General features: G+C 38.2%; 2 protein-coding genes across 2 annotated transcripts in view; one reads left to right on the top strand and one right to left on the bottom strand.

Annotated features, from left to right (window-relative positions):
• The window catches only part of SOX6 (SRY (sex determining region Y)-box 6), a 704108-nt gene that overhangs the window by 610305 nt on the left and 85279 nt on the right, over positions 1-8524 (bottom strand). The gene's annotated exons all lie outside the window — the stretch shown is intronic.
• Positions 1-8524, top strand: part of LOC102870980 (ubiquitin-conjugating enzyme E2 N-like) — a 23666-nt gene that overhangs the window by 7905 nt on the left and 7237 nt on the right. The window lies entirely within an intron of this gene.

Below are 8524 nucleotides of genomic sequence, written 5' to 3'. Positions count from 1 at the left end.
GATTGGCACAGGACAGAGCGGAGTTTAGGGCTGTTGTACATAGGGTCGCTATGAGTCGCAAGCGACTCGATGGCACATAACAACAACAACATGTTGTGAGGAGGGGCTAACACAGGGGGACAGACAATATGCTGGGAAAAAGACAGATGGTCAGTGAAAGAGAAGACCCTCAATGAGATGGGTTGACACAATAACTGCAAAAATGAGTTCAAAGCATGGAGGAGATAGTGCTGATGAAGCAAGTGAGGTTCACTCTGAAACATAGTCAACTTGATAGCACTTAACAAAAACAACACAAGAGAAAGTGTAGAGCAAGAACAGCAGAGTAAAAGACTAAATTTGGAAAATTATGTATTTGGTATATGAGAAGAAAATGTAAATTAATCTAGAAAGAGTAAATAATAGTCATTTACTGAAAACTTGCTGAGCACAGACTGTGTTAAGTACAGCCATCCCTCAGAGATATTGTAGGTTCCAGAGCACCATGATATATGAAATATTGCATCAAAGCAAATTACGTGAAAAAAAAATGCATTTCACTGTGTGGATCATAAATAGTGCTGATACTGAGAAGAATGGAAATCCCAGAGCACACACTTGTGCTCATGCAGAACCTATACCTGGACCAGGAGGCTGTTGTGTTAAAAGAGCACGGGAGCACTTCATGGTTCAAAATTGAAAAGGAAGTTTTTCAGGGTTGTATTCTCTCTCCATACCTTATTCAATCTGTATGCTGAGCAAACTATCCAAGAAGCTAGATTCTAGGAGGAAAAGTTGGCATCAGGATTGGAAGGAGACTCATCAATAACCTGTGTTATGCAGATTACACAACCTTGTTTGCTGAAAGTGAGGAATACACTTGTTGCAGAAGATCAAGGAATGTAGCCTTCAGTATGGATTGCATCTCAATGTCAAGAAGGCAAACATTCTTACCACTGGACCGACAGCATCATGATGAATGGAGAGGAGATTGAAACTGTCAAGAATTCATCTTGTTTGGATCTATAACACCCGTGGTACCAGCAGTCAGGAAATAAAGAGATGCCTTGCACTGGAAAAATCTGAAATTATTGAGGAGTAATGATGTCAGTTGAGGACTAAGATACATATGATTCAGGTCACGGTCTTTCTAATTACTTGCTATGTATGCATCTGAGAGCTGGATAGAAATAAGGATAGAAAGAAAAAGGAATTGAAGTCTTTGAGCTTTGATGTTGGAGAAGAGCACTGAACATTGCATGGAAAGCCCAGAGAACAAACAGATATGCCCTTGGAGAGGGTGCAGCCAGAGTACTCTTTGGAGGCAAGAATGATGAGGCTTTGCCTCACATACTTTGGGCATGTTGCTAGGAGGGGCTATTCCTTGGAGAAGAACATGATGCTGGGAAGAGTGGCGGATATGCAAAGGAAAAAAATACCATCAACTAGGTGGAATGACATAGTGACTGCTACAATGGGCTCTTGTGTATCAGTAAGTGTGAGGATGGTGCCGGATGTAATAGGTTTCAAATCTTTTGCTCATAGGGTCACTATGAGTCATACTCAGCTTGACGGTACTTAATAACAACAACACTGTATTTAAAACTTATATATATACCACATTGTTGTTATTGTTAGGTGCTGTATTAATACCACAATAAATACCATACTGTAGTCTCTTAAAGGTGTTCTGGTGACACGTAAAATATCAAGCTGCTAACCAGGAGATCATTGTTTTAATCTCCTAGCCAGTCTATAGAAGAAAGATGGACAGTCTTCTCCTGCAAAGATTGGCAACCATGAAAACCAAGTAGTGGCTCTTTATGAGTCAGGACTGACTTTATGGCTGTTAGTTTGGATAGTACATTAAGGTAACTATGCAAGATCATTACAGTAAAACTGAGAGAATATTAGTGCAACATCGCCATGGAGTAAGTATTGATATGGGGAAATGGAACTGATAGACTTCTTTAATACAGAGATGCCCCAAACTTTTAGTTTGTAAAAAGGTGGTATCAGTAAAGCACAATATGGTACTATTGTGAGCCGCTTCTATTAACTGAAACAAAGCAAGATAAAAATAGAGTGGAAAAAGAAAGGCAATTAATTTGGAATTGGGTTAGACAATCTTTAGTAATCTTGAAGGTTGTAAGGAATTCTGGTGGCCTAGTTCATTCATAGTGCCTCTCTGACAGTTTCAATTCACCAGCAGCTCCAAGAGAGAAAGGTGGATAATCTACGTTCCTATAATTTACCACTTTGAAAACCCAGTGAAGTATCAGCTATGAGTCAGAACCAATGACTCTACAGCAACGTGTGTGTGTGTGTGTATGTGTTGAGAGACAAAGCAGTAGAAGCCAGGACCAAATTAAAGTCAGATTATGACAGAGAATTAAGGAGACTTAGATAGCAAATAAAGATGAGTATCTCACTGCAGAGAGCATTATGCTGAGAAAATTAACTCAGTCTCATAAGAACAAGTACTGCATAAGACCATTATTGTAAAAATAGAAGGATAACTAGTAAAAGATGTCAAGGGGTGAAGAAGTGGGAGTAGAGCGGTAAGGATGAGTGGGGCAAAACTATAAGGTTCCACAGTTTGGTGGGTGGCGAGAGTGGGAACGGAAATGGGAAGGATCTGGGTGAAGTGATGGGCAAGGTCCAATGGTGATTAATTTTATAAAACATAGCATATTAGAATGTATGAAACACAATGTGAATGAAGAATAGTGTGTGAAACATAATGTATACAAATTTTGTAAGCAAACCAATAAAAAAATTTAAAATACTAGTCTCAAAAAATTTGGCAATCAAAGGAAGAAGTAATTAGACTATTTCAAGAGTTAGTCGAATAGAGGAAAGATATCTTGAGAGATCTGAATTATCTCTGCATAAAGGTAACATTTTTATGGTGTATCCTAGCTTACAAAGTGTTTTAAATTTATCTTAACTGACTCACTATAAAATTGAAAGATGAGCAGGAACAGTGGTATTTTAAGATCAGAAATTGGGATTCAAGTAAGTCAAATAATTCACTGAATTTCCCAAAATCAGAAAGTGGAAAAACAGGAATTAGAACTTGAATCTCCAATGAGAGAGAGAGAGAAAGAAAGAGATATTAAAGTTTAGAAAAAGAATGGATATAATTAATAAAGATCCAGAGGAGGTAGGAGGGGGATGAAGTAAAATTTTTAAAGCACACGTGGATTTGTCACCTGATGAAAAGAATTGTAATATTTATTCTTCTGAGAGAAAAGGGGACAATATATAGTTAGATGTAGTGAAAGGGCATGATTATTGCAACAGACTACTACAAAGAAACAGTTAAGGCTTAAAACCTCCATTTCAGAGAGAAATAACTGCACGTAAAGCTACACATCTCAACTACCAATTCAGAAAGAAGTCAGCATATATTATGCATATTACACAAGCCATATTACACTCAGTTTTAATTATTGTAAATAATACCTAAAAGGAAAATCTTTGGCTGAAAGGAAACTAGTAAGTGAAGAATTGGAAGGGACTAGAGTGAAGATTGTTGTTGTCATCATGTACCATCAAGTGGAACCACCCAAAGCTGACCCTCCAGTGGTTTTTCAGAGGCAGTTACTCACACGGGAGGAGACAGCTCATCTTTCTCCCACGGAGAATGATGGATTTGAACTGTGTGCCCTCAAGATTGCAGTGAAGCTTTTTACCACTAGGCCACCATATTGACTATGTGCTGCCTTCTCAAAACTAAGTAAAAATAGAGCTCCGTAAGTGGGGGTGGTGAGGGAGGATACTAAAATATTTCAGGAAATACCATATGATCAAGAGCTAATGGTAAGGAGGAAAGTTCAAGCTACAGTGAAGGCACTAACAAAAAAAAAAAAATAAGGCTCCAGGAATCAATGTCATACCAATTGACATGTTTCACATGACAGATAAAGCTGCCTTCATCATGCTCAGTAGATTATGCCAAGAAATCCATAAGGAAGAGATCCATATTTGTTTCTATTCCCAAGAAAAGCAATCCAACAGAATATGGAAACTATATTTGTCATTAATATCACATGCAAGCTAAATGTTACTGAAGAGCATTTAAAAAAGGGGTGCAACAATGAATGAATGAATGGAATCCCAAAATCTCTGTAGATGTTCATTGAAATGAAAAATAAACAACCTAAATTAAAAAAAATAAATAAAGTGACAAGTTTGTATTTAAAAAAAAACTAGAAGAGTAAATAGAGAACTATGATGAGTTCAAGCAGGATTTAGAAAAGGCTGTGACACCAGGGATATCATTGTTGATGTTAGATTGATCTTGGTTGAAAGCAAAGAATACCAGAAGAGTGTCTATTTGTGCTTTATTGACTATGCAAAGGCATTTGACTATGTGGATAATAATTATCACTAACATTGAGAAGAATGGGAATTCCAGAACAATTACTTGTGCTCATGTAAAAGCAATACCTAGAGCAAGAAGTTGTTTTGTAAACAGAGCAAGGGAACATTATATGATTGAAAACTAACAAAGGCACGGATCAGGGTTGGATCCTTTCACAATACATAGTCAGTTGGTATGCTGAGCATAATATTTAAGAAGCTGGACTCTCTGAAGAAAAATGTGGCATCAAGATTGGAGGAATACTCATCAATAACCCCTGTAATGCAGAGGACACAACTTTGCTTGTCCTTAGTGAGGAGGACTTAAAATGCTTGTTACAGAAGATCAAACACAACAAGTTTCAATATGGGTTGAATCTCAACATCAAGAAAACAAAAATACCACAGGATTTATGGGTGACATCATAATAGATGAGAAAAGATGAAAACTGTCAATGACTTCAACTTACTTGGCATCCACAAACAACACCCTTGGTACTAGAAGTCAGGAGGTCAGGAAACATAATGCACTGGGAAAGTGTGCAGTCAGGGACTGCTCCAAATTACTGAGGGGCAAATGTTGCAAGTTTGAGGACTAAGGTGTGCTTGATTCAGACCAGGATCTTTTCAATCATTTGCTAAGCAACTGAGAGATGGACAGTGAATAGGGATGACGAAGAATAGATACTGCAGAGCTGTGGTGGAGAACACTGAACATTCCATGGATGGCCAAAAGAGCAAACAGATATATGTTGGAGAAATATAGTCAGAGTGGTCCTTGGAGACAGATGGTGAAGCTTTACCTTGCATATTTTGGGTATACTGTTAGGCAAGACTATTCCTTAATGTGGGACATTATGCTTGAAAATGTGGGGGATAGGAAAAGAGAGATAGACACTTAGCAGGTGGACTGACACAGCAGCTATGCAATGGGTTGATTTTATCAGAGATTGTGAGATTGGCACAGGATAGAAAAGGGTTCGTTAGAGTTTCAGTGAGTCATGCTCTACTTAATGGCACCTAACAACAACAACATGATCCAATAAACTAAGAAAATGCTCAAGTCCTGGAAGACTATTAGAAAAATTAACCATTCAATTTAAAATAATTTACTGTTTGTCTTCCTCTCTTTTACTGATTCCGGTTACAACAAATTTCTTTTTAATCACGTAGGCTGTTTTGAGTTTTATTTCTCCTTCAGAAGTATTTTTTTTTTCTTTCTTCATAACCTCTGGAGTACACTAGGTCAAGGTTTTGGCCCCTTACCAAAACTTCTAAAAAATTATCTGGATCTCTAATTAATATTCATTGTTGCTGTTCTGTACCATTGAGTCAGAACCAATTTATAGCTGGCCCTCAAGTGGGTTTTTACAGGCAGTAAATCATACAGGAGAAGACTATCTTTCTTCCACCAAACAGTTGGTGAATTCGAACCACAGACCCCAGCACTGGAAGCACAGCTCCTGACAATAAATGGCTAAAACATTGACTTTGGAGTAAAAAACACATCTCAATTCTAATTTATTCTCTCATTCATTCATACAGTAAATATTTACTGAACATTTGCTATACACTGTTGTGAAGATACAGGCAATACCTCCGTCCCTATTACAAGGCACCCAAGAAACACAGTGTTTAAAGCTCTTAGTGGCCAATAACAACAAAAAATTGTTGGTTTGAGCCCATCAGGAGAAAGATGTGGCAGTCTAATTGTGTAAAGATTTACAGCCTTGGAAATGAATAGGTCCTATAAAGCTGACTCTATGGATTTGGGTTTGAATCCTCTTTAAGTTTACACTCTAGTGAATATGTGTGATATTGCATATTGAACTGTGTACCTAAAAACACATGCATATAATGATAGAATGTGAAAGTGCACTAATTATAGACCTAAACTTATATAAGTATTAACCCAGGATGTGACCAGCATATAGATACTTCTGGTAGCTCTGTTTCAGTAGCATTACATAAATAAGACAGGGAGAGGTACTGTAATAAGAAAACCAACTCTGCTATTTGTTAGTATTCTGATCCTCAAGAAATTATTTCACTTCTCTAAATCACTCAACTATGAGAGACAATAATTACTATTTCAGACTATTGTGAAAAATAAACAAAATATGTCAAATAATAAGTCTATGTATGATAATTCTTGAAAATCTGGCCTTACAAGCAAGGCACTGGTTAATGGAAAATAGTTATTTTACCAAAAACATTTTACCATTCTCCCTTAAGGCCACAGAGAGTAGTTATAAACTCCACAGCAACTAAAAACAATTTTCCTTTAGGTTGCTGTTACGTGTCACCGAGTTGCCTACAATTCATAGCAACCCTACTTATAACAGCTCTGAAGCCTGCCCCATCCTGAGCCAGTTTCACTGACTCTGACATACGTACCTCCATTACCCCAATTACTGTGTCAGTTCATCTAGTCTGGGGTTTTCCTTCCCTGTGCTGTCCTTCCATCATTCTAGCAAGAGGTCCTTCTCAAAGGACCAGTCCCTCCTGGCCATGTGCCCAAAGTATTCGAGACAGAGCTTCAAAATTCTAGCCTCCAAGGAGAAACTTGATCTCACCTTCTCCAAGACAGACCTGTTTGCTCTCTTGGCAGTCCATGGTATATTCAAGACTCTTCTCCAGAACCACAACTCAAAGGCATCAATTATCCTTCTATCATCCTCAGTCCCTGTACAGCTCTCTGATGCATAGCAAGTAATTGAGAAGACCATGGCCTGGATCAGGCATACATTAGTCTCCAAACTGACATCACTGTTCTTTAGCATTTTGGAGAGGTCTCTGACAGCAGACTTCTCCAGTGCAATTCATCTTTTGATTTCCTGACTGTTGATGCCAAGAGTGTTGCTTGAGGAGCAGAGCAAGCTGAAATTGCTAACAACCTCAATCTCTTCTCCATCTATTAAAGTGCTGCCAATTGGCCCAGTGGTGAGGATCTTTTTCTTCTTGATGTTGAACTTCAATTCATATTGAAAACTACAGTCCTTGACTTTCTGTAGCAAGCACTTCGGATCCTCCTCAGTTTCAGCAAGAAAGGTTGTGTCATCTGCATATCACAGATTGTTGAAAAGTCTTCCTCCAATCCTGATGCCACATTCCTCCTCATAAATCCCAGCCTCCCAAATGGATCTGTTCCACATACAGATTGAAAAGGTACAGAGACAGGATGCACTGCTGAAGCACTCTTTTCCTGATTTTGAACAGGAAAAGATTCCTGATTTTGCAGTGTTTCCTTGCTCTGTTTTGAGGACTGCTTTCTGCTGAGTGTAAGTTTCACATGAGCACAACCAAGTGTCCTGAGATTACTATTCTTCTCAAGGTTAGCAACAATTTGATGTGATCCACACAGTCAAATGCCTTTGCATAGTCAATGAAACACAGATATCTCTCTGGTCCTCTTTGCTTGCTGCTAAGATCCATCTGACATTGACAGTAATGTTTCTAGTGCCACGGAGTCTTCTAAATCAGGTTATATTTCTGGTAGTTCTCTCTCAATGTAGTGTTCCGGTCGTTTGGTAATAATCTTCAGTAAGATTATGCTTGCATGTGACATTACTGATACTGTTCAATAATTTCCACACGCTGTTGGGTTACTTTTTAAAAAAAATAGAAATTAATGTCTTCCAGTCAGCTGGTGAGGCAGTTGTCCCTATAGATTTCTTGGCACAACCTAGTGAGCATATCCAGAGCACCATCTATTTGTTGAAATATGTCAATTGGTATTCCTGAGGCCTTTAACTTCCTACTTCATCACCACTGCCTCTTGATCATATGTTGTTTCATTAAATTCTTCTGTATCAGCCAATTCTTTTTGGTGTATTGCCTCTGTGTACTCCTTCCATCTTCTTTTAATGCTTCCTGGATCATTCAAAATTCTGCCCATAGTATCTTTAACTGTTGCAACTCGAGGTTTGAATTTGTTCTTCAGTTCCTTCAGCTTAAGAAATGTTGAGTGAATTTGACCCTTTTAATTTTCCAACTCCAGCTCTTGGCTCATTTCATTGTACTTTTTCTTCTCAAGCTGCCCTTGAAATCTTCTGTTCAGCTCCTTAACTTCTTGCTTCATCCCTTTGCTTTGGCTTCTCACTGCTCTACTGTACTATTCAGAGTCTCTTCTGACATTCCTCTCAGTATTTTCTTCCTCCTCTGTCTTTGTGATGAT

This window comes from Elephantulus edwardii, unplaced genomic scaffold, assembly GCF_000299155.1.
Source record: "Elephantulus edwardii isolate Elephantulus edwardi_28Jun2011 unplaced genomic scaffold, EleEdw1.0 scaffold00109, whole genome shotgun sequence".
In the NCBI taxonomy this organism is placed as follows: domain Eukaryota; kingdom Metazoa; phylum Chordata; class Mammalia; order Macroscelidea; family Macroscelididae; genus Elephantulus; species Elephantulus edwardii.
Note: the sequence above shows the minus strand (reverse complement) of the source record. Positions and strands in the feature narration are given on the sequence as shown.